This window comes from Macrobrachium rosenbergii, chromosome 39 (assembly GCF_040412425.1).
Source record: "Macrobrachium rosenbergii isolate ZJJX-2024 chromosome 39, ASM4041242v1, whole genome shotgun sequence".
Lineage (NCBI taxonomy): Eukaryota > Metazoa > Arthropoda > Malacostraca > Decapoda > Palaemonidae > Macrobrachium > Macrobrachium rosenbergii.
This window is the reverse complement of record NC_089779.1, coordinates 9094821-9121888: the sequence shown is the minus strand read 5'-3', so window position 1 is coordinate 9121888 and position 27068 is coordinate 9094821. Positions and strand designations below refer to the sequence as shown.

The 27068-nt window shown below is 36.1% G+C and overlaps 1 protein-coding gene and 6 non-coding genes across 9 annotated transcripts in view; all 7 read right to left on the bottom strand.

Annotated features, from left to right (window-relative positions):
* The window catches only part of LOC136825720 (alpha-1,6-mannosyl-glycoprotein 4-beta-N-acetylglucosaminyltransferase-like), a 445856-nt gene that overhangs the window by 361805 nt on the left and 56983 nt on the right, over nucleotides 1-27068 (bottom strand). For 2 of the 3 annotated variants that reach the window (XM_067082512.1, XM_067082500.1), the window contains exon 2: nucleotides 5527-5621. The exons of the other annotated variant lie outside the window; for it this stretch is intronic. The gene's annotated coding sequence lies outside the window, so the exon portion shown is untranslated. The remainder of the gene's footprint in view (nucleotides 1-5526; nucleotides 5622-27068) is intronic. 3 annotated transcript variants of the gene reach the window in all.
* On the bottom strand, nucleotides 13663-13825 carry LOC136825848 (U1 spliceosomal RNA). Its single transcript, XR_010849475.1, has one exon. It is a non-coding gene; the product is annotated as a U1 spliceosomal RNA (small nuclear RNA).
* On the bottom strand, nucleotides 16290-16452 carry LOC136825845 (U1 spliceosomal RNA). The gene has a single exon (XR_010849472.1). It is a non-coding gene; the product is annotated as a U1 spliceosomal RNA (small nuclear RNA).
* Nucleotides 18906-19066, bottom strand: LOC136825851 (U1 spliceosomal RNA). The gene has a single exon (XR_010849478.1). It is a non-coding gene; the product is annotated as a U1 spliceosomal RNA (small nuclear RNA).
* LOC136825844 (U1 spliceosomal RNA) lies at nucleotides 21280-21442 on the bottom strand. The gene has a single exon (XR_010849471.1). It is a non-coding gene; the product is annotated as a U1 spliceosomal RNA (small nuclear RNA).
* LOC136825847 (U1 spliceosomal RNA) lies at nucleotides 24054-24216 on the bottom strand. Its single transcript, XR_010849474.1, has one exon. It is a non-coding gene; the product is annotated as a U1 spliceosomal RNA (small nuclear RNA).
* Nucleotides 26742-26904, bottom strand: LOC136825840 (U1 spliceosomal RNA). The gene has a single exon (XR_010849467.1). It is a non-coding gene; the product is annotated as a U1 spliceosomal RNA (small nuclear RNA).

The following is a 27068-nucleotide window of genomic DNA, read 5'->3' as shown; positions in this document are numbered from 1 at the left end:
CAGTAAGAGATACAGGCTGATGTGTCATCTTAATAATTTCTGTTATACTGTATATCATGAGATGTTTGCCGCATCAATATTTGGACATTTTAAAATCAGGTTTCTGTGGGTGAACAGGACCTCTTTTGATAAACTGTTTCACATGAAGCCTGTTCTCTCTCTCTCTCTCTCTCTCTCTCTCTCTCTCTCTCTCTCTCTCTCTCTCTCTCTCTCTCTCTATATATATATATATATATATATATATATATATATATATATATATATATATATATATATATATATATATATATATATATATGGTAGCTTCTTGAAGTACCTAAACAAAGGCTCAACAGCAGGAGGTCAAACTCCCTGCCACACATATCGCCCCATTTGCTTTTCATCTTGCACACTCACACTCATATTTGCTGGATATTAGGCTCTTTCTTCTCCAATGTATACCGCTTTATACGCCGTCTGCCCAACGCCGCCCGACAATTCTGAATTATGCATTCTTTTTACCAACTTGTCCTCCAATCTTGCAGTATTACCAAACTATCTCAAAACATTCTGATCCATCCATATAACTCTCTCTCTGCCATGGTTTTATGCTCCTCAAATATTATGATGTCATCTGTACGCAAAGGGGAAAAAGCATGACCTAATTTTGAAATGGCTGAATCCAGGTACAAAGCCAAGACAAAATGCAAGGGTACATGTGTGCGTGTTTTTCGGAGCTGGGTGTCCCATCTCCAAGCACGTAAGCCCATTTCCATGCAAACTAAAAACAAAAGTCTGTGGTCAGAGTCTTATCAGTTTCACGGATTCACAGGTCCAAGTCAGAAAATGAATAAACCTGAACTGAACGGATTTTTTGTCCCGAGAGGCGACGACATTGCAAAGTGTAATGCATTGCTCCGAATTCCTCATGAAAAATTGTACGAGATAACCGTCTTGCAGCTACCTATCTCAAGCCGTCTGGGCTTTGCACATGCTGTTACAATAGGACTCACTGCTTTCATACACACGCGTGTCCCTGTGCCCTAACATCAAGCTGGGAAGTCCTAGAAGGCTCAATTAGAGGAACCTATACGAGTATTCCCCTCAAATAAGCCAACGTTTTTTAAAGGATACCTTGGGGTGAATTAACCAATTCAGTACCTGTAATTTGCAGGATTCCTTCTAGGAGTACCAAATTAGTGTACTGTAATTTTAAGGATTCATTCTTGGGGTGGCAATTTCATTTGCTGTAATTACCTGGATTCCATCTAAGGTAAACAGTTTAAATTGTTTATCGCGTACAGGACAAGATTCGCAGAACAAGGAAGCAAACTTGAGGTTTAATGAGAGGTAAAAATAGGCAGGCCTTTTTGGCCCTACTTTTACAACTGGGGAGTTTTTTATTATAATATCCCACTCAGGTTAAGGTCTTAATACTCATAAACAAAGTTTTACCTTTGCGTTGTAAAAGGTGAGATGGAAACACGATGGGCGATTCAATATTTATTAAAGGGCCCCAGAATATTCACTGACTAACAAGTAACATTTACATAAGATAACAATAAGAAAACTGGCTAAAATTCTAGCGTTAAGATTATTTGGTTACATACAATTCTTCAAGTCCCATTACAGACTTGGATATAGCAGTGAGGTATTTTCTCAGGACAGTAACTAAAGATAGTAACTTATACTGTACAACTTCCCTCATATTTTTTAATATTTACGTTCACTTAGTTTTTTGGCGCTGTTTATTTCAGGGATTTATATGACTTTCAGTGAGGTACAGCGGTAATGATAAATCTAATTCAATTACCTCGTTGTACATGTTGTATGTTACAAGGATAAAAACAATGCAAGATAGCAATATTAACAAAGATTAAAAATGCTGCTGGCAAATATTCTTGATACCTCCAAGCTGTTAAAAGATGAATTGTGCAGCGACTCGTCGTGATTTTTCTCTGAAGTTACTCATATTAAACTTATCCCCTACGATATGGAAAGCTTGTATACGCACACACAAACGCACGCACACATTTTACCCATACCGATGATGTATAACAGAGTTTTCAGAACAGTTTTCAGATGCAATTTACTTCAAATTCCTCAACAACAAAGAATTTCCTGGCGACAATGACAAAAGTTTGCAGCTGACAAACCTATTTCCACAAAGAGAGAGAGAGAGAGAGAGAGAGAGAGAGAGAGAGAGAGAGAGAGAGAGAGAGAGAGAGAGAGAGAGAGAGAGAGCGCAGACCTTCGCTTTTTATTTTGGAAGGCACGTAATTCGTTCGTTGGTCCGTCTTTACAAAATACAATCAAGCTGATTACTCGGTTGTTAAGCAGGTGTGCCAGCCCTCCTGCCCAAGATCTCTCAGGGCTCTGCCTCACATGTTTCTTTGCTTACGAACACGATTGATTGATTACGACGTCTACGTTGCGTTACAACACCTATGGTCACAGATGCCTTTAAATCCCTGATGGTTCCGTAAACAGACGACGTTTCAACTTGCCTGATGTCTGAATCAGTGCCTCTCGTATAAATTATCATTTACCTAAATAACACAGTAATGATTCATCTTGGCTACACAATAATTCACGACTTCATTACAGTCACCTTGAAGGTTTACTTTTCCCATATTGAGCTATAATTTTGCATAATCAGCGACATGTACTGTACATCCACTATACCAGCTTACATGTGGTTACGAGAAAAAGCAAACATAGCCTTGGGACTTTTCAGTGGAGAACTAGAATCCTACTGGGCAATCAACCGTCATCTTACTTGTCAATGAAAATTTGCCTCTCTCTCTCTCTCTCTCTCTCTCTCTAAGAAACACTCAGTATATAAATACATTATATATATATATATATATATATATATATATATATATATATATATATATATATATATATATATATATATATACACACAAAATGCTATGCTAAAATATCGTTTAATATCCATTTCACTATACCTTGGGAATTATTTGCAGCCAAGGGGAATTATGTGACAAAAATTTATATTTAGCCAAGTGTTGTAAAGTTACCAATCAGGTATGATTGTGATCGGTTGATATCGATTTAATGTACTAAACATAAATTCGATGTAAACTAGTTTACACCAAATATCTCTTTTGATAGCTAGATGGCCAAAGTCACTGTCTATCGCTGTTTGTGAACCAGGCAACAGTTCGGATCCTGCGGGGGACGAAGAAATTGTCAGTTATAGTTCCACTTGGGTATAAGTTACTCTCGAGGTATATTGAACTGGATATTAACCTTTATTTGTGGATTAACTTTTTTAATATAACTACTTTCCTAAGGATGACTATAGGAAAGTAGTTATATTAGAAAATGTTAATCCACAAATAAAGGTTAATATCCAGTTCAACATACCTTGAGAATAAAAAATGTCCGAGTTTATACCTCAATTTGTTAGAAGAAGTTTCAAACACGTAGTACTTTCATCATGTTAATTTCAAAGAGGTTAATTCCCAAGGTAAAAGCTGCAAGTATCTATTACAATAAACGAAGAAACCCCGCACGTTATTATTCCTTATTCGAAATGTGTTTAAAAGGACCAAGAACAACTCAACAGTGTACAAAATGTTCAAATCCCCGTACCAGATTTGAGTATTACAAAGTATTATCTTAAAAAAAAATTAAAGTACATGAAAATTTCAGTTCTTGTTTTTCTTCGGCCTCTGGATTCTATGAATTTATTCAACTCAACGTGATAACCCTATTACAAAAATAAAACCATTAAAACAGGAACTTAGCTCTGGTTATTGAGTACTTGTACAGGTTAATGTAATGTCTTACTTTTACAGTGTCATAAAGACTGAACAAAGGCATAATTTGTTCCTTACGGTTATTTGAGCATTCAACCAAATTAAGCTCCATAAACTGTTTGATTATTGTTGTTATTCTTTACATTTATGTTCCTTCTGATTGACTGTCAGCGTCTGCTGGTCTGAGTGAATAGATTCAGTAAGGTTGGGAGGAGGGGGAGGGTCTCTTTTCAGTTCCTTCTCCGGAAAAGCAGACCTGATACCGCATAACACACAAAATTGGTAACCTTTTTACTTAGCCTAACATCCCTTGGCTCCCGGTCTAAAGTGATTCTTTTATATCGTATAGTTGCATTTGATTCGGATATAACATTTCGCAATTAATCTACGAGAGTAGACACCTATACTCTCTCTCTCCCACACACACAAACATACACACACACACGTACGTACACTTATCTCAAATGTTGATGTCAACCTCAACGTCATAGTGCTCACTCTCAACTGTCTTTATGGAGCTTCAAATCACTTATTCCGCATTCTGAAAAACAGTTAAGTCCGAGCCACTCATCTGACAACAAATAAATCTCACGCTTTCAAATGAATCCTATGAATATCTTACGAATGGTTTCAACCCGGTTGGATGAAAATGACCTCGTAAACAACCACACGTTTTTTGATAGCGAAAATGATGGTATTCATTTTAACGTTGCTCCACCTGCTATTTTTCCTATTCTCTAAGCCAGATGCAGCCCTCAGCACTCTACTAAAAATCGAGCGCATAATTCACTATTCGACTCTATAGTAAAATAAAAAAAAATTTTTTTACGAAAACAACCCTAAAACGTTCAATTCTTGTCATGACCCGCTGAACCGAACTCAGGTCCTTTGGTTGCAAGCCGAGGATATCCCTGCTCCAAAACACAATGGATGAACGAATCGTGAAATTTAGGCAATAAGCCACTTTCAGCTAGTTACCGCAAAGGACAACGAAATGAAGTTTGAAGTGGTTAGACAGAATAAAGACATCCAGAAATTAAACATGAAATACACGGATCTAAAGGTGGAACTGGAAGAAGTTCCAAAGTTGTACCAAGAAGTAATAATTAGAGCGGCTGGACAGAAAGAAGGAAGATAGGAAGTGAGAATGGAGGTAAAGTAAAAGGCTAAAAGTGAGAGCAGCTATGAATATTGCCTGGAGTCTACCATGTGAGGAGGTGCACTGACGGAACTACTAGAATCTAAACAGACCAGCGCGCAGCGTCCAGAACAGGTACTGAGCGGAACCACAAAAATGGACTTTTAAATGACCGCAATTACACTGCTAACAATCTCTCCTCCCAACCCTCCATCCCATATGGAAAAAGAAAAATAATGTCACAGGCATTACATAACGTTATCGTCCGTTACATACCGTTGTCACAAGCGACTTTCCCTTGCTCTACCGTCGCCCTCGTTCAATTTAACGATCCGGCGATAGTATATATTGCATAATTGGCAGTGGTTGATGAACTGACCAGAATCCAATTTTGTTTCTTTTGTTGTAACACTGGCGAATATCGTGCAGTAATCTGTCCAATATGATCGTGACTACAGAGGCCTTACGAATTCTTTTTTTTGTTAATTCCATGTGCTTTGAACATACGGTTTTGAAGCAATTAGTGGTTATTCCACCTGGGAAAAAGACTTAGTACAGGTACATGCAGTTTGTCCACGTACAGTTTCCGAGAGCTTACAAGACTAGAAATGCAATACTCACTGCCGATTCGGGATGCTGTTTACCGAGTTCTTGTTCACGGTCGATCACGGAACGTTCCGTTTGCCTTGAAGCAAGTTTTCACGCTATCCAGATACCTGTGGAAAAAAAAAACTTAAATGTACATTTACAATTCTTTACCTTTGAGTTTGTAAAGTTTTAAAACATTATAAAGATACCTTACACGAATCATTAAGGAGGTCCAAATTGTAGACAATGTCTCCCCACCATGGCAACGGGTTTATGGAATTCTGACGTTTCTTGATTCACGATTTTGCTGTAACTGGCCTCATGACGAGAAGATTAATAATAATCTCTCTCACCATTCTCAGGTAACATAAATATATATCACGTAAGCATGTAATAAAATCATGTCACTGACTGTACAAAATCCAAAGAGTAATTTACACATCAAAGCAAAAACGCAGCTAAAACAACATTACCAGGCATTAAAAACAAAATTACATCTCAAATATGAAGGCATGTTTTTTGAAGCTAATTCCCATTCCCAGAACCTTTGGATAGTTTATTCATGCAAAATTAACTTGTCCATTATCATTCTTGTGTTTTTTGAAGCTAATTCCCATTCCCAGAACCTTTGGATAGTTTATTCATGCAAAATTAACTTGTCCATTATCATTCTTGTCTTCAGCAATCAAACAACATCTGACGTCTATGGCATTTTGAATTCCTCGACGTAAAAGATTAAAGAGATAAATGATAACTTAATCAAAATATCAGTCAAACCACAACAAACATGATAAGTACAACGAGTAAAATCAATCAAAGACTATCAAACATCAGTGACATTAACAAGTTTTTGCTGTCGTCGTTGTAGTCGTTGCTGATGGCTTAAGCCAACCTTGGGCTGGCTTGGGCGCTTGCTCTCTCAAAGCAGCCTGTAACGGCGGTAATAAAAACAATGTACTTGACTACGAGCAATGTTCTGAAATCATATCACTGAAACGTTATTTGTTTGAATAGAATGAAACGGAATATAAAACTACGCCGCAGGCCAAGCGCTGGGACCTATGAGGTCTTTCTGCGCTAAAGGGTGCTAAGTCGAGAGTGTAAAGGTTTTAAAGCTGTAACAGGAGAAAAACCTCGCATTTGCAATAAGATGCAATTGTTAGGAGAGGGTAGAAAGTAAGACCGAAGAGAATCTGAATAGACGCACAGTAAAAGGAATGAAAGGGGTCGCAAGCTAGAGGCTTAAGGGACGCTGCAAAGAACCTTGGATAATGCCTACAGTGTACACAGTGAGATGCATTGACAACACTAACCCCACCCCCCCATGGGGTTTTTGAGATCGGATTTATAATAACTGTACCCCACAAGGAGGTTAGGTTTACGGAGATGCCCTGACCCAGATTAGGTGAAGCCACCATTATTCATTTATTCATTATTTTGACATTTCTGACTCCCGTGTTTGTGGGTCAGTTGCGATCAGAACTTTGTTGTGAGAATCAATTTTCACTTACATTTCGCTAACTGACTGATATTTAAGCATGCTGTAAGGATTAAGAAGAAATAATTGTAAAACTGGCAGTTCAGCTCAATTGAACCAGTAGTAAAATCTTTGCAGTTTTGTCCCGATCGCATAATTCATGAATTTCAAGGAAGCAAAGCAACTATTACATTCCTTATGATGTTTAATAATTTGATATGTACTCATTAAATATTTGTTCTCGTGATAATATTAATATATGTTCAATTCAAAGGAAAAATGCTTTGCTAATTAAATTCTTGGTGTTGAAGCATGTAGTCATGCTCTCACAGATGTACCTAACAACGCAGCGCAGTATTTGATTGAAAAACAAGGGGATCTAAGTCACCCCTCAGATGATGTTGAAATATGAAAGTGTGGTGAAAAAATGTTCCGAAAGTCAGTATCTTTTTCTTCAAATTATGATATTAGTCTAGGAGGTAAAGAATTTCATAAAACTGTTTATGCAGTGTTAGAATACCATATCACCAAATAGATTTTTTTTTCATATACAGGAGAAAATATGTTTGACAGCGAGCCGTTAAAAAATCATATATTTTGCTTAGCTTATTCAGGTTATTTCATAAAATTAATTACACGCACGATATTCTCAAGCTGCAAAACAATTTTCGGCGACGCTGCTTGCTCTGAGCAAAATGCAGAGTCAACAGCATAATCCAAAGCTTATCGGCTACACTTCAGTGGCCAGTAATGTTAATTTTAACTATCTGCTGGCACACAACGTACATATATATGTGCGTGCATATATTCTTATTTATAAATTATGAGAGCTTTGCTTTTAAACAAGTTGACTAAGTGTCTGTGATTTACTGTCCTGACCAAACACCTGGACCCCGAAGTGCTTAAAACTTTCTGGCCTTGATATTTGATATAAATGTTTTCAGGACAAACACCTTCTGTTAATCTTATAATTAATAATTGATGTGTATGAAATTTGCCTGAAGGAAGGCTGTTGCGTTTCCCTTATTTGTAGTTTAGTCTCAGTTTCTATTAAGAAGTTATGTGGAGTTGGTGGTCGTTTCACTTGTTTAAGCCTACGTTGTACATTTCTGCTGTATCTTTATTGCACTTTAAATCGAAAATATACATGGTTCAGAAAGAGTTTGAAAGAAAACAGAGGGATAGAAAGAAAGAAAGAAAATAACAATAAACGAAGAGGAGTTCATTTATTCCCGTAAGCTCCAATACTTTCCGGAAGTCTTTTTGACCACCTTTCTGGGAGCACTCGCTGACCGACCTGGCCTCACGGATTAGTGAAGGGTTTGTATGGTCAGGGGATCCCCTTAAATCTATCCTCCCGTAGCCACCGAGATTAGCAAGGCCGCATGGGTATTCCCTTTAAATCCGGTGAGGTCAGCAATAGTTGGCCTAGAGGAGGACCATAAATTAGTATCTCTTGACCTGTCGTACGAGGAGGTCACGGCCAAATTTCGTCTGTGTGGGCCTTTGTTTTTCCGTTATTTTTAATTCAAATACCTGAGGAAGTTTACTAGTGCCCCAAAGAAGAAGTGGATTTCTTGTGATCTATATTTATAGTGAAGAATAATAAAAAGTCCGTTGACAATGCCGTATAAATGCTGTGTCCCCAAGTGTAACGGCAACTACGTTACGGGACCGAAAGTTCACTGCTTCTCTTTCCCCAAAAATGAAGAGGAACGTAAAAAATGGACCATAGCCATTCATCGAGAGAATTTCACTGCTAATGAACATAGCAAAGTAAGTTTTATCTCAAGTTCATTTTATCTCTTCCTACTGTTTTCTCATTTTCTCTTTTTCTCTCTCTCTCCAATATCGCCTGTCTTTTTCTTACTCTCTCTCCAATATCGTCTCCTTTTCTCTTACACCTTCTCTTCTCTTTCTCTTCACAGTACTAGCGTTTTTATCTTTATCTATATGTCCTATATGTCTAGCGATCTATCTATCTATCTATTTTCCTATGTATGTCTATCTCAAATCGTACCCTATTACTCTCCCAAACCATCCCTTTCCTCCATCTCCCTTTCAATGTATCCTTTATCTTCTAATGTCAACTCTTTCTCATTATATTGTTAGTGTATCTACATTTCTCGCTCTCTCTCTCTCTTAACATTATGTGCTATTGTACGTTTAGTGTGAATAAGTAGTCGCATAATACGTGAAGAATTGCTAATTATTGTCACATCCCTGTCACACTACAAATTCATAGTATGGAATACCAAATCGTTTATGGCACCAGTAAAGTGTCTAAATGGAATACAATTATTCTTTCCAGGTGTGTGAATTACAGAATGGTATGATGTTCCCAAAATTCTCACACGATGGAGACCATAAAAAAGAAAACCTCCTATTTGCTCCTGGAAAGCTTTTTTGCAAGAGCTTCATAAGTTAGAATCAGAATTGCTACTAAAATACTCTTATAGGTTGTCAATGAAAGCCCTAAGACCTTCTTCCTTTGATAAACAAAATGTAAATTTAGTACTGAAAATTTTTAATGAATATGTTATTCAAGGATTGTTTAAAATTGCAAAAGAAAGAAATTCATCATTTCACTATAATGTAGCTACTTTTATAGAAATAATCTTGACTTGGTGGTCAGTTGTAAATGTGAAATCACCATATAAAGGTAAGAGACTGAATAATAAATTTGCACCCCTCTCACAACTGATGAAAATGATGTAAAGTATTTATTTCTTAATAATTTCTGTAATTGGTTAGATATTTGGGAAAGCATACCAGGGCAAGGAGGGAGGTTGAGTAAAGAGACTTTTACTGCCATGAAACACACAAGTGAAGCATTGCTGAAAGTCTGCAAATACTGCATAGATGACCTTAAATGCGTTACATTTACCTGGTAAATTTCAAACAGATCATCTTGAGAGTAGATTCGGCCAATACCGTCAGCTTGCTGGTGGCAATTACAATATATCAGTGCGCCAGATGTGAGTGTGAGAAGAAAATTCGTCAAATGTCAGTTTTAAAAATGGCTTTACCAATTCAGGACAAAAAGGTATTATTAAGTAACTTTGGAGAAACAAACTGGGAAATGATGGAAATCAAGGAATGCCCTGAACATTATGAAGTAAATATAAATGTAACCAATCATGATTTTGATAAGTGTAAAGACATACTTCCTGTTATAGTTTATTTAGCTGGATATTGTTGTCATACAATCAATAAGAAAATGAAATGCACATCTTGCTATGAAATAATATCGCGCAATGATTATGGTAATGAGCCACCAGCCAGTTATGATTACCTTCATGGCATAAGTAGAGGATCTCTTGCTCTCCTGATGTTATAACTGTTAATATTGTGCAGTATAACTACATCATTATTAACAAATCAACACAAAATGACCAATTCAGAAAAGCAAAAACCAAAGAATGTTTACAATGAACACCACTAATAGTATTCTTGCAGCAAATGGAGTTGGTTTCCCCATGGATTACTGTTGCAATGGACATTCATTAAATAAAATTCAGCAGATGATTATTTGGGCCTCCACCAACTCCCTGCTAAATAATTATTGTCAAAGGGAAAATGACTTAATTTTAATCAATAAATGCAATGCAAATGATGGTAAAAACGCAAATTACAAACTTTAAGTAAATGATATTTTCGATATAATTCTCTGCCAATATAGCATAACTTCATAGTTACCATTATTATTCTATATTGAGAAACTTTTGACAAAAATAGCAGCAGTTTCATGAATTATTAATGTCCAGTGTATATATCATATTTTGTATTCAAAATTTGTCTATAATTATTTTTATCTGTATTTACTGAATAATACTTATCATAATAAAATAATAGGTATATGCTACATATTCGTAGTAAACATAAAATCATCATCAAAGAAATTTACTTTATCCTTATCCTTATTCAATGAAATGTCATATAGACATAAAGACGATAAAAAAAAAGAACAGTAAGAAAACTGACATTACTGCCAAAACTCCCAATATATATACTTGTATGTACACAAACACACACACACACACACACACACATATGTATATATATACAGATTGGAGAAACTAGAAGACAAAATTTGCGAGAGAGAGAGAGAGAGAGAAACAAAAATAAGAAAGATAGAAAGGAACGCCAGACCTTATCCCCAGGTAAGGCCTACTAAAGGAGCATGGCCTTGGGGTGCGTCAGGCCTCCCTAATCTCGGTGGCTACGATCCTCCACGGTGGGCCCTGTCCTAACCTTGCGAAAATCCCCCACCTACCTTCCTTACCCTGCCACATCATCAGAATAGTTATCCCTGCATCACAGAGTAGTACTGCCCTTGTGCATTCGCAGGGCCTTAAATATTGCTGCTTTCCACACCAATGCCGTCCATCCAAAATCGGAATAGGCTCTCTCCAGTTAACCACGGCAAGGATAACCAGTCAAAATAAATAAATATATATATATATATATATATATATATATATATATATATATATATATACGATATATATATATATATATATATATGGATGTATATATGGTGTGAGCAACTTCAACCAAACTTGGTATACATATGACTCACTGTCTAGAAATCAGCACTGTGGGGGTAAAACATCAATGGCACCAAGGGGGCCTTTCCTGAAACAGGGGCAGGTTGTACCCGTAGACTTAGTAACTTTACAAATTGATCATACCTAATTTTGGTATATATACATATATATATATATATATATATATATATATATATATATATATATATATATATATATATATATCACCTACTACTATCAGGAAAAGAATACTGTGGTGGTACGACATCAATGGCATCAAAAGGGGTGGGGGTTGGGAAGAGGTTGACAGAGAGAGAGAGAGAGAGAGAGAGAGAGAGAATTTATCGGTTGTCATTCAGTTATCCTGGGTAGCACCGAGTTGGTCAGCTAGTATACATACATACATACATACATACATACATACATACATACATAAATATATATATATATATATATATATATATATATATATATATATTATATATATACTGTATATACATATTGGTATAGATGTATGTATATAATAATAATAATAATAATAATGGAGCAACCAAGACACTTCGGGATGTCAAAAGACACCATAAAATAACAGCCACGTCAGAACTAACCCAGCAATATTAGGAGTTACAACTTCACTTTCATACCAAAATTTAATACAATTTGTGGCAGGGCACTTGCATGCATGCATAGTAGACCGTAATGCTTACACATACAAAGATGCAGCATACCCAATTACGTACGAAAATAAGTGAAGAAGTTACTTTTATCTGTACTGCGGTTTTCAAGTGCCCTAAGCTAAACTAAGCACTTACATAGTTTATATATATGGGATGTTTACCTTATGATATTCGTAAAGTAAATCTAATCCTTCGGGCCAGCCCTAGGAGAGCTGTTAATCAGCTCAGTGGTCTGGTAAAACTAAGGTATACTTAACTTTTTTCTAGTTTTAAGATACCGCGTTATGGTCACCAACCCATAGCCTTTGATTACTTCAAAATATGGAAATAAATATTTGAAAAGACGTCAATGATCTCTAGAAAAAATATATAAAAAATGCATTATATAACAGATATACTTACACGATCATATATTTATATTAAAAATGTTACGAAAGCGTAACTAAGTAAGTATCCCTTGTGAGTAAACCTTCCTTTTCTTTTCGTTTTCTTTGGTGCCTGCACCGTTATCCAATCAAAGGGAAACAAACTATTGAAACAGAGCATATAACAAATAACAAGAAATGATGTACTGCCAGTAACAGAAACTTGGCTAGGTGTATGAAATATATTTAGAAAAAAATCTGTGAAATATTATCAACTACACAATCGTGTACCAAAGTACGAAATAATGATAGATAGGATATATATTATCCCATGACTACAAGAAAATGTTAAAAGAATGAACGAACAATTATGAAGCCTTTAAACATACTAACGTACGGACCCTTACAAAAACCAGAGAATAAAAATACACATCTATGGTCCAGCCCTGGGGAGGAGGATTGATAATAAACAAAACATAATAAATGACTTCATAAGCATCCTAAAAAATTATCATAATTTTGATGCACCATGCAAATAACCACACCGTCAAGAACTGGTCAAGTAAAATATTCATCCATAAGTGACAGTAAAAGTGAACCGATGGAAAATAAAAGTCGATAAAAGTTGTGACCTCTCGCGGTAGAAAACACTGACAATGTGTATTCAAAAATTATTTTTCTAGAGACGAAAATTCAGCCCATTCAGTTTTAACGAGGAATGCATGATTGTCTTTCAAATTATAGTGAACAGATCTTTTTACAGCGATACAAATATATATAAAAAAAATGCTAACACCAGCAACTGCATAAATTGTTTCTGTGATTAGTGTGCTATAGGCTCAACTTAGATTTTAATCGACTGAAAGAACTGTCAAACATAAAATTAGTTATACTTAATTCTATCCATTGTAAAACAAAAACTATTTCTAAATCTTTAAAAACAACTGACTATACATTAGTTTTCGGGATATTTGTTCATATATAGTAGTTAACAGTCCAAAGAAATCCTTTTGAGGGTAATAAGTGTCTCACTACCACTTGCCAAAATGTGTTCCAACTTCCATGGCCTGCTTACAATAGTTTACGAAATGAGGATTCTTAGAGGGATAGCGCGAACGCAGTCCCTCGCTAACAAAAATTGCGCACCCGAGTTGACCACATTTGGGTCAATCGCAAGGGTCAGCACCACCGGAGTGCAATGGTGAGCCTCACCTTGGGGGAACCGCCTTCGTGATCACGGTGTCCCCTGTGCCAGGTAAGTATGCGCTTCCACTCACCACTTGAACACAACATGCCACGCACTGAATACAAGCCAGTAACTCAAAACATACGATGGTAATAATGAATAATTACGAAATACTGATCCTACGGACTAATAGCATATATTTCACAGTTCATAATTTTAAATTTCGAAAGTCTGAATTGTCCATAAAGGAAAGTACAACGACTTCAAAAAATTAAAGAAACGTCCGAAGACACTCATATAAAAGGTAGAGAAGACCACAGCCGAGCTCGATCGCAATTCAATCCACAAATACTACAGGATAAACGTTATTCATCAAGTTCTAAACCTCTGGACATTACCCTTATTATTTCGATTATCGTCAATTTCGGAATCGCTCATTTTATCCTGTCAATTTTTGGTTACAATTAAACATTGAACGCAAGCCAGCACTACCCCTCCAACATTTCTTACGATTCCCATTTGGTGGCGCTTCGATCGCCCGATCAATAGGCAGCGGGAATTTCAAATCTCGCCAACCATATACACTATATTAGGTTGTAGCGAGCAAAAGGCTGGCTTAATTCAAAACAATAGTGTTGGTTTCTAGACAGGAAGTAAAGTCTATTTGAAACACACGCTGCAAGACAATTTCACTATCTCTCTTTATTTATAGGTTGAAAATTACTTATTTGTTTGAAGAGCTGAAACGCTCATGAAAAGTAATAATTTGTATGCACAAGCGTTGATGTTTCTATTCATCCTTAGATTCCAATTATCAAAGAATCTGTGTATTGCCACAGTTGTCAACAGACACAGTAACACTATGGACGGGCAAGCACTACATATTTTAGCAAACTAGAGAGAACATCGAGGCAATACAGAAAAGCCGACCTCGATCTGTACTTTGTACCCAACTCCAATACCTGTATGTTATTCCAAAATGATCGAAATTTAAAATCAACTAACATAATACGAATTTTCAGCATAAGTTACTGAAAAAAGAGATTTCTTTCATGAGACGTTAAATAATTCTCTATTCGAACATACAGTGAAAAGAATTTTCACGAAAACAAACCTAAAGCCTTTATTTCCTGGCAAGGTTCCTTGGTTACGAGTTGCGGTATTCCAGCTCCAAAACAAACTCAATGAACGAACAGTGAAATTTAGGCACTAGACCACTTTCTGCTAGTTCTCGCATAAGACAATGAAATGAAGTTAAAGGTGGTCAGACAACAAGACGAGGAGATCTAGAAAACTTTTACACATACAAAGACACAGAATACTGATTACTTATAAAATCAACTGGAACAATTGAAGCTTTTCTGTACTGGGGTTTTCAAATGGACATAATATTAACCTAAGAACTGGTGTGGTTCATATACTCTGGTTTTACGATATAGCTTTATGGCCACGAACAAATAGCCACTAACTAATTCAAAACATGTAAGTAATAATTTGATAATAACTCAATGATCTCTAGAACAATACATAAATAATAATGCAAGAGTATGTAGCCTAACTGATATACGATCAAATATTTACAGACAGACAGACACACTCACATAAAAACTGTATATAATGTATAGTTAAGTAGAACATAACTAAGTGTCCCTTATGAGTAAACCTTCATTTTCTTTTCGACTTGTACGTGATCGTTTTCTTTGGTGACAGCACCGTTATATAACTACATTATACAAATTTTAAATGAATTAAAACTTATGAACGATAGCATTTTCTTCAGATCCGATATCTATTCTACCAAACACCAATGAAAAGCCACGTCATCAAAAGATGAGAGACTTCACTGACTAGAACAAGAGAAAAAATGAAATAAACCCTTGTAAACAGCCACAGTCATGGAGAAAAATAAGCTGGATAAGTCTCTCTCAAGAATTTTTTTTTTTTTTTTTTTTACCCAGTATTCCTTAATTGGAAAATGATGTTTACTTCACCAGACCCTGACGGTGGGGTTATGTACAAAACAGAATAATAAGATTAAAGACTTCACAAGCTTCTGAAGAACTTATCATATTCTGATAAACCATGTAAATAAACCTACCGTCAGGATCTGGTCAAGTAAAAGAATTAACCATAAGTGACAGTAAAAATGAAACGGTGAAAAATATAGCATTCGGTGAGGTAACCTCACGCTATAGACAAGAATCCAGCCCATATAGGCTTAAAAAGGAATGTATAACCGATTGTCAAAAAATACAGAGCATATCTATTTACTGCAATACAAATACAATAAAAATACTAACGCCAGCAATTATGTAAATAGTTTCTGTGATTAGTGTGTTATCTTGTTCAGCTTAGATTATAATCGACTGATAGAACTGACAAACATAAAATTAGTTATACGTAATTCTATCCAAACCTTTAGAAACAACTGACGATAAATGAGCTTTCTGGAGACGTGCTAATACAATTAAACGTCTAAAGTGTCAATTATCAACATGTGTTCCTTCGCCTGTACAACAGTTTACGAACTGAGGATTATTAAGAGGGAAAGCGCGAACGCAGTCCCTCGCTAACAAAAATTGCGCACCCGAGTTGACCACATTTGGGTCAATCGCAAGGGTCAGCACCACCGGAGTGCAATGGTGAGCCTCACCTTGGGGGAACCGCCTTCGTGATCACGGTGTCCCCTGTGCCAGGTAAGTATGCGCTTCTACCCATCACTTGAACACAACATGCCACGCACTGAATACAATCCATGATCCCAAAACATATAATAGTATTAATGAATAATTATGAAATACTGATCCTACAGATTGATAATATATCTTTTACAGTTCATAATTTTCAATTTCAACAGTCGGCATTGTCCATAAAGAAGAGTACAACTACTTCAAAAAATCAAAGAAATGCCTAACGACACTCGATCGTATAAAAAAGATGAAGCAAGACCATAGCCCAGATCGATTGCGTTCAATCCACTCATTTTACAGAATAAACGTTATTCAGCACGTTCTAAACCTCCGTGCATCACCCTTATCATTTTGATTATCGTTAATTTCGGAATCGCTTATTTTATGCCGTCAATTTTTCGGGTTACAATTCAACGTTGAACGCAAGCCAGCACTACTGCTCCAACATTTCTTACGATTCCCATTTGGTGGTGCTTCGATCGCCCGGAGAACAGGTAGCAGGAATTTCAAATCTCGCCAATGATATACATTAGGTTGAAGTGAGCAAAAGGCTGGCTTAATTTAAAGCAACAGTGTTGGTTCCTACACAGAAGGTAAAGTGTATTTGAAACATGTACGCTGCAAGACAATTTCATTGTTTTACTTAGTTACTGGTTGAAAATTATTTATATGTTTAAAAGGCTGAAACGATCATGAAAAGTAATAATTTGTACACACAAGCGCTAATTTTTCTATTCATCCTTAGATTCCAATCACCAAAAAATCTATGCATTGCCATAGTTCTCAAAAGACACAGTAACACTATGGACGGGCAAGCACTACATATTTTAGCAAACTAGAGAGAACATCGAAGCAACACAGAAAAGGTGACCTCGATCTGTACATTGTACCCAACTCCAATACCTGCATGCTATTCCAAAATGTTCGAAATTTAAACTCAACTAACATAATACGAACCTCTGTAAGAATTTTCAGCATAAGTTACTGAACAAGGAGATTTCTTTCATGAGACCTTTACATAATTCTCTATTCGAATATACAGTGAAAAGAATCTTCACGGAAACAAACCTAAAACGTTCATTTGCTGGCAAGGTTCCTTGGTTGCGAGTCGAGGTATCCCAACTAAAAAACAAAATCAATGAACGAACAGTGAAATTTAGGCACTAGACCACTTTCTGCTAGTTCTTGCACAAGACAATGAAATGAAGTTGGAAGTGTTTAGACCACAAGACGAAGAGACCTAGAAAATATTTGCAAATACAAAGATACAAAATACTGATTACGTATAAAATCAACTGGAACAATTGCAAGGTTTTCTGTACTGAGGTTTTCAAGGGTCCATAATTAAACTAAGTACCGGTGTGGTTCATATACTCTAGTTTTACGATATAGCTTTATGGTCACGAACAGAGAGCCACTACGTAATTCAAAATATGTAAGTGATAATTTGATAAGACCTCAATGATCTCTAGAACAATATATAAATAAAGCATGAGTATATAACTGATATACGATCAAATATTTACATAAACACACAATATATATATGTATATATACATGTATATATATATATATATATATATATATATATATATATATATATATATATATATATATATATATATATAGGCATGTGTATAGTTATGAACATAACTAAGTATCCCTTCTGATTAAACCTTCATTCTCTTTTAGACTTGTAAGTGACCGTTTTCTTTAGTGACTGCACCGTTATCTATCAATATTATACAAACTTTAAATTAATTCAAACTTGTTAACGTTAGCATTTTCTTCAGATCCGATATCCATTCCATCATACACCACTGTAAAATCACGTCATCAAAAGATGAGAGACAACTTAATAAAACAGGAGAAAAAATAAGCCCTTGTAAACAGCCACAGTCATGGAGAAAAATAAGCTGAATAAGTCCCTCTCAGGATTTTTTTCTTTTTCACCAATGTTCCTTAATTGGAAAATGATGTTTTACTTGACCAGATCCTGACGGTGGGGTTACGTACGAAACACTAAAAAATTATCATAATCCGATAAACCATGTAAATAACACTGCAGTCAGGATCTGGTCAAGTAAAAGAATTAGCCATAAGTGACAGTAAAAATTAACCGCACAAATATATAGCAGTCGATGAGGACGTAATCCTCACGCTGTAGATGAGAATCCAGCCCATATAGACTCAAAAAGGAATGTATAACAAATTTCAAAGAATACAGAGCATATCTTTTTACTGCAATACAAACACAATAACAAATGCTAACTGTGATTAGTTTGTTCAAAAGCTATTTTTAAACCTTTAGAAACAACTGACCATACAATAACTTTCTGGAGATGTGTTACTATATAGTAGTTAAAAATCTAAAGAATTCCCCTTTAGGATAATAGTGTGTCAATTATCACTTATCAAAATGTGTTCCTTAGCCTGCTTACAACAGTTTACGAACTGAGGATTATTAAGAGGGAAAGCGCGAACGCAGTCCCTCGCTAACAAAATTGCGCACCCGGGAGTTGACCACATTTGGGTCAATCGCAGGGCCAGCACCACCGGAGTGCAATGGTGAGCTCCACCTTGGGGAACCGCCTTCGTGATCACGGTGTCCCTGTGCCAGGTAAGTATGCGCTTCCACTCATCACTTGAACACAACATGCCATGCACTGAATACAATCCATGAACACAAAACATATAATAGTATTAATGAATAATTAAGAATTACTGATCCTACGGACTAATAGCATATATTTCACAGTTCAAAATTTTCAATTTCGAAAGTCTGAACTGTCCATAGAGAAGAGTACAACGACTTAAAAAAATCAAAGAAATGTCCGAAGACACTCATATAAAAAGGTTGAGACAAGACCATAGCCCAGATCGATCGCATTCAATCCACTCATTTTACAGAATAAACGTTATTCAGCACGTTCTAAACCTCTGGACATTACCCTTATCATTTTGATTCTCGTCAATTTCGGAATTGCTTATTTTATCCTCTCAATTTTTCAAGTTGCAATTCATCGTTCAACGCAAGCCAGCACTAACCGCCCCTCCCAACATTTCTTACGATTCCCATTTGGTGGTGCTTCGATCGCCCGATCAATAGGCAGCGGGAACTTCAAATATCGACAATCATATACAGAATATTAGGTTGAAGCGAGCAAAAGGCTGGCTTAATTTAAAACAGTGTTGCTTCCTACCCAGAAGGTAAAGTGTATTTGAAACGTGCGCTGCAAGACAATTTCATTGTTTCTCTTAGTTACAAGTTGAAAACTACTTATATGTTCCAAAAGCTGCAACGTTCATGAAAAGTAATAATTTGCATGTACAAGCGCCGATGTTTCTATTCATCCTTAGATGCTAATCACCGAAAAATCTATGCATTGCCACAGTTCTCAATAGACACAGTAACACTGAGGACGGGCAAGCCCTATATATTTTAGCAAACTGGAGAGAACATCGTCATCAAAGCAACACGGAGAAGCTGGCCTCAATCTGTACTTTGTACCCAACTCCAATACCTGCATGTTATTCCAAAACGTTGGAAATTTGAATTCAAAATAATACGAATCTCTGTAAGGATCTTCAATATAATTTACTGCACAAACAGATTTCTTTCATGAGACGTTTAAATAATTCTCTATTCGAATATAAAATGAAAATAATCTTCACGAAAACAAACCTAAAACGTTCATTTGCTGGCAAGGTTCCTTGGTTGCGAGTTGAGGTATCCCAGCTCCAAAACAAAATCAATGAACGTTCAGTGAAATTTAGGCACTAAACCACTATCTGCTAGTTCTCATGAGTATATGACTATATACAATCATATATTTACAGGCAGACACACACACACACACACACACACACATATTTGTGTGTGTGTGTGTGTGTGTGTGTGTGTGTGTGTGTGTGTGTGTGTGTGTGTGGGTGTGTGTGTGTGTGTGTGTGTAGTTAAGAACATAACTAAGTATCCCTTGTGATTAAACCCTCATTTTCTTTTCGACTTGTAAGTGATCGTTTTCTTTAATGCCTGCACCGTTATTTACCTACATTATACTGTACAAATTTTAAATGAATTACAACTTGTTAACGTTAGCATTTTCTTCAGATCCGGTATCCATTCTATCATAACCCACTGAAAAGCCACGTCATCAAAAGCTGGGACATCACTGACTAGAACATGACAAAAAATAAAATAAACTCTTGTAAACAGCCACAGTCATGGAGAAAAATAAGCTGAATAAGTCCCTCTCCATAATTTTTTTTATCACCAGTGTTCCTTAATTGGAAAATGATGTTTTACTTGACCAGATCCTGAAGGTGTGGTTATGTTTGAAAGAGAATATTAAGATGAAAGAATTCACAAGCATCCTAAAAAAAATTATCATAATCTGATAAACCATGTAAATAACCCTACAGTCAGGATCTGGTCAAGTAAAAGAATTAGCCATAAGTGACAGTAAAAATGAACCGCTCAAATATATAGCAGTCGATGAGTTCGTAACCCTAACGCTATAGACGAGAATCCAGCCCATATAGACTTAAAAAGGAATGTGTAACAATTTTCAGGGAATACAAAACATATCTTTTTACCGCAATACAAATACAATAAAAATGCTAACATCAGCAATTATGTAAATTGTTTCTGTGATTAGCATGTTCAAAAGCTGTTTCTAAACCTTTAGAAACAACTGACCATTAATTAGCTTTCTGGAGATGTTAACATATAGTAGTTAAAAATCTAAAGAATTCCCCTTCCGGGTAATAGTGTGTCAATTATCACTTATCAAAATGTGTTCCTTAGCCTGTTTACAACAGTTTATGAAATGAGGGTTTTTAGAGGGAAAGCGCGAACGCAGTCCCTCGCTAACAAAAATTGCGCACCCGAGTTGACCACATTTGGGTCAATCGCAAGGGTCAGCACCACCGGAGTGCAATGGTGAGCCTCACCTTGGGGGAACCGCCTTCGTGATCACGGTGTCCCCTGTGCCAGGTAAGTATGCGCTTCCACTCACCACTTGAACACAACATGCCACGAACTGAATACAATCCATGAACACAAAACATATAATGGTATTAATGAATACTTACGAAATACTGATCCTATGGACTGATAGCATATGTTTTACAGTTCATAATTTTCAATTTCAAAAGTCTCAGTTGTCCACAAAGGAGAGTACAACGACTTCAAATAAATCAAAGAATTGTCCGAAGACACTCATGTAAAAAGGTTGAGACAAGACCATAGCCCAGATCGATCGCATTCAATCCACTCATTTTACACGTTATATAAACGTTATTCAGCACGTTCTAAACCTCTGGACATTACCCTCATCATTTTGATTATCGTCAATTTCGGAATTGCTTATTTTATCCTCTCAATTTTTTGTTACAATTCAATGTTCAACGCAAGCCAGCACTACCCACAATCCCTCCAACATTTCTTACGATTCCCATTTGGTGGTGCTTCGATCGCCCGATCAATAGGCAGCAGGAATTTCAAATATCGCCAATCATATACAGTATATTACGTTGTAGCGAGCAAAAAGGCTGGCTTAATTTAAAGCAACAGTGTTGGTTCCTACACAGAAGGTAAAGAGTATTTGAAACATGCACGCTGCAAAACAATTTCACTGTTTCTCTTAATTACAGGTTGAAAATTACTTATATGTTCCAAAAGCTGAAACGTTCATGAAAAGTAATAATTTGTATGTACAAGCGCTGATGTTTCTATTCATCCTTAGATTTCATTCACCAAAAAATCTATGCATTGCCACAGTTCTCAATAGACACAGTAACACTAAGGACGGGCAAGCTCTATATATTTTAGCAATATGGAGAGAACGTCTTCATCGAAGCAACACAGAAAAGCTGACCTCGATCTGTACTTTGTACCCAACTCCAATACCTGCATGTTATTTCAAAACATTGGAAATTTAAACTCAACTAACATAATACGAATCTCTATAAGGATCTTCAACATGAGTTACTGAACAAAGAGATCTCTTTCATAAGACGTTTAAATAATTCTCTATTCGAATATACGTTGGAAATAATCTTCACGCAAACCTAAAACGTTCATCACCTGGCAAGGTTCCTTGGTTGCGAGTCGAGGTATCCCAACTCCAAAACAAAATCAATTAACGTTCAGTGAAATTTAGGCACTAGAACACTTTCTGTTAGTTCTCGCATGAGACAATGAAATGAAGTTGGAAGTGGTTAGACAACAAGACGAAGAGATCTAAAAAATATTTGCAAATACAAAGATACTGAGGTTTTCAAGTACCCATAATTAAACTAAGAACTGGTGTGGTTCATATACTCTAGTTTTACGATATAGCTTTATGATCACGAACAAAGCTCCACTACGTAATTCAAAATATGTAAATGATAATTTGATAAGACATCAATGATCTCTAGAACAATATATAAATAATGCATGCGTATATAACTGACATACGATCAAATGTTTACACACACAATATGTATATGTGCGTGTTAAGTTATGAACATAACTAAGTGTCCCTTGTGATTAAACCATCATTTTCTTTTCGACTTGTAAGTAATCGTTTTCTTTAGTGACTGCACCGTTATCGTATTCGGGTCGTTTCGGCCAAGTCGTTTCGGCCGTAAGCACGTAAATGGGCGCCGTGTTTAGTACCAGCCCCTTGCGGATGTACGTAAAACATGAAATAATAATGGTAAATAAACATAACGGTAAAAATCATAAACTTAACGTCTTACATTGTTTTGGATGTTACGGCCTAAATTGACTTACGGCCGAAATGACCAGGACCGCCGTTATCTACCTCCATGTACAAATTTTAAATGAATTAAAACTTTTTAACATTAGCATTCTCTTCAGATCCGATATCCATTCTATCATAAACCACTGAAAAGCCACGTCATCAAAAGATGAGAGACATCATTGACTAGAACAAGAGAAAAAATAAAATAAACCCTTGTAAACAGCCACAGTCATGGAGAAAAATAACCTGAACAAGTCCCTCTCCCGATTTTTTATTATTTTTATTTTTCACCAGTGTTCCTTAATTGGAAAATAATGTTTTACTTGACCAGATCCTGACGGTGGGGTTATACACTTAACAGAATAATAAGATTAAAGACTTCACAGGCATCCTAAAAAATGATCATAATCTGATAAACCATGTAAATAGCCCTAGTCAGGATCTGGTCAAGTAAAAGAATTAGCCATAAGTGAGAGTAAAAATGAACCACTCAAAAATATAGCAGTTGATGAGGTTGTAACCTCTCACGCTATAGACGAGAATCCAGCCCATATAGACTTAAAAAGGAATGTATAACAATCTTCAAAGAATACAGAACATATCTTTTTACTGCAATACAAATACAATAACAACTGCTAACATCAGCAATTATGTAAATTGTTTCTGTGATTAGTGTGTTCAAAGGCTATTTCTAAATCTTTAGAAACAACTGACCATAAATTAGCTTTCTGGAGATGTGTTAATATACTATATAGTAGTTAAAAACCTAAAGAATTCCCCTTTAGGGTAATAGTGTGTCAATTATCACTTATCAAAATGTGTTCCTTAGCCTGCTTACAATAGCTTACGAAATGAGGATTCTTAGAGGGATAGCGCGAACGCAGTCCCTCGCTAACAAAAATTGCGCACCCGAGTTGACCACATTTGGGTCAATCGCAAGGGTCAGCACCACCGGAGTGCAATGGTGAGCCTCACCTTGGGGGAACCGCCTTCGTGATCACGGTGTCCCCTGTGCCAGGTAAGTATGCGCTTCCACTCATCACTTGAACACAACATGCCACGCACTGAATACAATCCATGAACCCAAAACATATTACAGTATTAATAAATAGTTACGAAATACTGATCCTACAGTTGACAGCATATGTTTCACAGTTTATAATTTTCAATTTCAAAAGTCTCAATTGTCCATAAAGGAGAGCAAAACGACTTAAAAAAAAATCAAAACGTCCAAAGATACTCATATAAAAAGGTTGAGACAAGACCATAGCCCAGATTCATCGCAATCAATCCACTCATTTTACAGAATAAACATTATTCAGCACATTCTAAACCTCTGGACATAACCCTTATGTTTTTGATTATCGTCAATTTCGGAATCCTGTCAATTTTTCAAGTTACAATTCAACGTTGAACGCAAGATCGCTCCAACATTTCTTACCATTCCCATTTGGTGGTGCTTCGATCGCACGATCAATAGGCAGCGGGAATTTCAAATATCGCCAATCATATACAGGATATTAACTTGAAGTGAGCAAAAGGCTGGCTTAATTTAAAACAACTGTGTTGGTTCCTACACATTGTTTCTCTTAGTTACAGGTTGAAAATTACTTTTAAGTTTCAAAACCTGAAACGTTCATGAAAAACAATAATTTGTATGTACAGGCGCCGATGTTTCTATTCATCCTTAGATCCCAATCACCAAAAAATCTATGCATTGCCACAGTTCTCAATAGACACAGTAACACTAAGGACGGGCAAGCTCTATATATTTTAGCAATATGGAGAGAACGTCGTTATCGAAGCAACACAGAAAAGCTGACCTCGATCTGTACTTTGTACCCAACTCCAATACCTGCATGTTATTCCAAAAGATTGGAAATTTAAACTCAACTAACATAATACGAACCTCTATAAGGATCTTCAACATGAGTTACTGAACAAAGAGATCTCTTTCATAAGACGTTTAAATAATTCTCTATTCGAATATACGTTGGAAATAATCTTCACGAAAACAAACCGAAAACGTTCATTACCTGGCAAGGTTCCTTGGTTGCGAGAAGAGGTATCCCAGCTCCAAAACAAAATCAATGAACGTTCAGTGAAATTTAGGCACTAGAACACTTTCTGTTAGTTCTCGCATGAGACAATGAAATGAAGTTGGAAGTGGTTAGACAACAAGACGAAGAGATCTAAAAAATATTTGCAAATACAAAGATACTGAGGTTTTCAATCCATAATTAAACTAAGAACTGGTGTGGTTCATATACTCTAGTTTTACGATATCGCTTTAGGCCTATATGATCACGAACAAAGCTTCACTACGCAATTCAAAATATGTAAATGATAATTTGATAAGACATCAATGATCTCTAGAACAATATATAAATAATGCATGCGTATATAACTGACATACGATCAAATGTTTACACACACAATATGTATATATGTTGTGTTAAGATGAACATAACTATGTGTCCTTTGTGATTAAACCATCATTTTCTTTTTCGACTTGTAAGTAATCGTTTTCTTTAGTGACTGCACCGTTATCGTATTCGGGTCGTTTCGGCCAAGTCGTTTCGGCCGTAAGCACGTAAATGGGCGCCGTGTTTAGTACCAGCCCCTTGCGGATGTACGTAAAACATGAAATAATAATGGTAAATACCATAAACATAACGGTAAAAATCATAAACTTAACGTCTTACATTGTTTTGGATGTTACGGCCTAAATTGACTTACGGCCGAAATGACCAGGACCGCCGATATCTACCTCCATGAACAAATTTTAAATGAATTAAAACTTTTTAACATTAGCATTCTCTTCAGATCCGATATACATTCTATCATAAACCACTGAAAAGTCACGTCATCAAAAGATGAGACATCATTGACTAGAACAAGAGAGCAAAAATCAAATAAACCCTTGTAAACAGCCAAAGTCGTGGAGAAAAATAAGCTGAATAAGTCCCTCTCCCGATTCTTTATTCTTTTTTTTTTTTCACTAGTGTTCCTTAATTGGAAAATGATGTTTTACTTGACCAGATCCTCACGGTGGGGTTATGTACGAAACAGAATAATAAGATTAAAGACTTCACAAGCATCCTAAAAATGATCATAATCTGATAAACCATGTAAATAACCCTAGTCAGGATCTGGACAAGTAAAAGAATTAGCCATAAGTGACAGTAAAAATGAACCGCTCAAAAATATAGCAGTTGATGAGGTTGTAACCTCTCACACTATAGACAATCTTAAAAAGGAATGTATAACAATCTTCAAAGAATACAGAGCATATCTTTTTACTGCAATACAAATACAATAACAATTGCTAACGTCAGCTATTATGTAAATTGTTTCTGTGGTTAGTGTGTTCAAAGGCTATTTCTAAATCTTTAGAAACTGACTATAAATTAGCTTTCTGGAGATGTTAATATACTGTATAATAGTTAAAAATCTAAAGAATTCCCCTTCAGGGTAATAGTGTATCAATTATCAATTTAAAAAAAGTGTTCCTTTGCCTGCTTACAATAGCTTACGAAATTAGGATTCTTAGAGGGATAGCGCGAACGCAGTCCCTCGCTACCAAAAATTGCGCACCCGAGTTGACCACATTTGGGTCAATCGCAAGGGTCAGCACCACCGGAGTGCAATGGTGAGCCTCACCTTGGGGGAACCGCCTTCGTGATCACGGTGTCCCCTGTGCCAGGTAAGTATGCGCTTCCACTCATCACTTGAACACAACATGCCACGCACTGAATACAATCCATGAACCCAAAACATATTACAGTATTAATGAATAATTACGAAATACTGATCCTACAGTTGACAGCATATGTTTCACAGTTCATAATTTTCAATTTCAAAAGTCTGAATTGTCC